This window comes from Eleginops maclovinus, chromosome 17 (assembly GCF_036324505.1).
Source record: "Eleginops maclovinus isolate JMC-PN-2008 ecotype Puerto Natales chromosome 17, JC_Emac_rtc_rv5, whole genome shotgun sequence".
Taxonomy (NCBI): Eukaryota; Metazoa; Chordata; class Actinopteri; order Perciformes; family Eleginopidae; genus Eleginops; species Eleginops maclovinus.
Genome location: NC_086365.1, coordinates 6,853,342 through 6,857,446, shown reverse-complemented (window position 1 = coordinate 6,857,446; position 4,105 = coordinate 6,853,342).

Here is a 4,105-nt window from a genome sequence, read left to right as displayed (position 1 = left end):
AATCTGTTGTATTTAAATGCTGAATATAACCTCTTTTGACATAAAATTGTGACATGTTAATTGATCCAAAGCTTACAGACCTGCTGTGCCTTTGTGGTCGCTAAAACTGGACAATCAACTTCATAAGATCCTAATTGCATTTGCATTGCATTCCTTTGCTTGTTCTGCAGTACCCAAGTGGCCTGATATTTTCTGGATGAGGATTGTTGGTATTTAAACTTAAGAGCCAAACATACCAACCCTATGACCTTTCTTTATACATCAATGGCCTTGAGCACTCCCCTGTTGTTGTTTAGCTGGAAAAGTGTTTCAGATTTGGTCCGAGCCAGTCAGATTGTTACCTATTTCACTGGGCTGTACATGAACTGGATTATACAGATAGCTGAGGACATATTTGCTGAATTTCAAAAAGTGTATTGAATCAGAATTGCTGACACCACCTTTTAAAAAACTTTGTCAGAGTCTCGTTTTTTATATGTCCTGAATTGCCTGTTCTTTAGTTCTGTCCTCTATCTGCTTGAGTTAGTATTAGAATCATGTTAACAAATGAGCTGGGTTTCCCCTGTTGAATTTATCCCTTGCCAGTTGTGGTATTTGTCCTTTTACCAGCTGTTTTCTTTCCTGAGGTAAATCTCTATAAATCAATGGAAGTTAATCTGCTGAGAAGATTGTGTGCTCTCTCTGGCTATAGGGGCACTCTATCTCCATTGGTTACAGAGCATCCATCAAGTGCTCAATGAAGGAGAAGTGACATCCCGATCCCCTCTAACCCCGTCACCCCAACCCACCCCCGTACCCCTCCTAGCACATTTTCTTCTCAGGATAATGAGGTTTTGAAGATCCATTTATTTTGAAGAGTTACAACACAATCACTTAAAGAAATGTATTGTATCAGTTGTTATCTGTTGTTAAGTTGCACACTCCAGATCCGCTTGTCTTTATCTTGATGTCCTCTTGGCCTGGCTGTGAAAAGATTCTTCCTCCAGCGTTGTCTGAAGGGCGGCAGTGTCTCGCTGCACAGGAAAGTCGATCTGATTGCCCTGTCATTCATCATGTAACTTTAACTCCTGGGGCACAGTGAAGGGACGACTTCTTCTCTGTGATATAAAGCTGGGGCCGAATGTGTGCAAATCATTTTCCTACTCATTGCAGAGGGAGATGGGTTAGAAATTCCACACATTCTGTACAGGAGTGTCTCCATGGATATATCTCCTTTGGCACAATGGTTTCAATAACACTTGCAAGTGCACCCCTATAATATGCAGACACACTCATGATTCTACTCCGCAGAGAACTTTATCACTGCGTTTCATTTTGTTTGTGAGGGAGAGACGGAAGCCACGGGAGCTAAATGGAAAGCTGTGACCCTTGTGGGGACCAGTCATTTCAGAGTTGTTTGACAAATACAAGAAGACACAGAATAACAGAAAGAGGTAGTAGAAAAACAGAAGAAGATCTTACCAAAGTTTTCCTGGGTTTGAACCCCAAATGACCCTCCTGTGTTTACCCAGGTTGCCAAAATCTCCTCCTTTTTTACCCACCATGCCAGTCTTTCTTCCACAGCGTATACTTTCCATTACCAAAGTGAGGAGCTTTGTTGATGAGAAAAACATTTCCTTAACTTTAAATGTTGAAACAATTGACACTTAAATGGCGTCCATTAGGCATCATGCTGTTGGGTTATCTAAGTACAACATAAATCAGCTGAAGTGGTCAGTACACAATTTGTTTGTTAAATAGTGTTGACGGGATAATTTGCATTCATGTTGTGGTGCTCTCGGTAAGATACGTATTCTGTCATGTACAGTTTCAGCTGCAGTGTTAAGCCGTTTTGAAAGTAGGCCAGCAGAGACCACACGGGGAGAGGCAATCAGGGGAAACATGTCCGACAAACACAACCAACAACCAGTGACGTCGCCTTTCATCTGCTTTGATCAAACACTTAGAGAGTGGGAGGAGCGTTGAAGAAAGCTCTGGAGTCAGTGAGTCCCTGCTTAATAATCTGTTTCACAGGCCTAATTAAAGACTTACATTATGAATTCAAGGTGCTAATAGGCCTCTTTTGCAGGGAGTAAAGACGTGCATTCCTTTTGTCAAGAGATGGGTCAAGCAGGTCACTTGTGGACAGTGGTGTGTCTAAGGGGGAAAAGAGGGGAATCTCTGGTCCAAGATGACTCCATTGCCTCCTATTGTTCATCATCCTGACCGTTTTCTTTCCATTCGAGAAGCATGACTCAAAACTCAAACATAGGCCCCAAAGGAACTCCTCACTCACAAAGAATGTCCAAATGAGCGTGAGGGTTTCAAACATCAGTGCTGCTCACTTAAAACAGTCTGAAATTCTCCAAAGAGGCGAAACACACAGACAAAGCTGGCTTGATTTTCAGCCAGCAGCGGAACTGGACTGGTGGGAAACTGAAATAATGTCTAATAGCAGTTTAAAGTTTCAGTTTGTGTTTTGATAATTTGAGTGGGAGCCAGCGGGTGGTTTAGTCCTAATGGGCTGGAGCCATGCGCTGTGATGGGCTCCGGTATGGTTATTAGCTGGGGGGCTTATAGATGAACCCTGGGCAGCGCAAGGTTTCAGCTCCCCGCTGGCGTAAACTGTGGGTGGCAAGGAGATAAAACACAAGGCAGACTCTGCATTGTTTATGCTGCCTGTTTGTGGTTCATGCAGGGGCGTGTGTGCAGCCCTTATGTCTCTGCAATGTAGCACAGGGATGCTTAAACCTCCTGAGAATGAGGTGTAATAACACAGCGTTTGTTTAGCCAACACTTTAGAAAATCCAGCTTCCAATAGGTTTTAAGAAGAAAAAGTCAAACTTTTGCTGGAAATAGGCCAGAAAAAAAAAATTGAATGCCACTAAATAAACAAATCCACATCAATAAATCCAAATGTGATGAGCCACCTGGGGAGACAGGACTAAGTGTTCTCTACTGGAGGTCCATGCTTAAGTATGGGGGGTCCCCCTCCACCTGTCCTGCTGCCCCGAGCACCCAGGGTCAGTCACCAGAGAGGTGGTCCCTCCTGACTACATCCACACCACAGGCCCACCCTATCAATGCTAAACAGTGTGAAACAACACATTAACCAGCGGCCTGTCCAAATGTCAGGCAGGACGGGTGCTTGCTTTAAAAACGACCACCACACATCTCAGTTATCTAGCTGTGTGGTCTCCACATGAAGATACGTTGTCACTTTTTGTTGGGTTGTTGTCGTAACCTGCGTAAAACATCTGAATCACTGCTTGGTGAAAACAGCAGACATTTTAGAAAAAATCCATTCTGATCAAAGACAGGACAGGAGTTTGTGCTGAGGCAAGACCTGCAAAATATAATGAGGGAACTTATGTTTGAGAACATGTTCACACTGCCTTTATTTTGAACTATTTTAGAGCCAACGTTTAGCAAACACTCCATGGGGTATACAATCAGTGATTCATAATCGGTTACTGCCAGGTATTTACCCAATTTAGCATCAAGAGGCTGTGCTAATATCACAGAAAACTGATAGTGCTGGTGTAGTGTAGAGAAGAAGCATGTAGAGGGTAGTATCTTATGTACATAGAACCGCATAATCATATTTCAGGCCAATTTTAGAGAAAAACTCCCTAGCTCTACATTTATACGATTCTTTTCTCAACTTGTTTTCAGGATTTCTTTTTATGTGAACAAACAAAACATGATGTGTAGAATATTATGTATTCTAAAAGAATAATCTAGCGAAGATTAAATAAAAAATCAATAATATTAACACTATACTGACACACTGACTCTCAAAGTCATGTGAAGTACATGCTTTCTTTGATATTTTAAGTCCTGTTTTCATTGTGCAGAGGAAAAATAATTCAACCTTTTCTTTTGCTCACCCAAAGGCCATTTGGGGGAAAGAGCTATAATGGTGTTAAAGTGTGGAGGTATAATCCTACTCCACTTTTTGCTTGTATAACTTTGAATATCTGACAGCAGAAATAGTTTCTTTGAAATTAATGCATGGGCTCAATGGGAAATAAGCGATCTTGTAGAACACAGAAAGCACTTTCTAGATTTTATTACACTTATATATTGGCATTTGACTGACACTGACTTTTAGATTTTAATACTA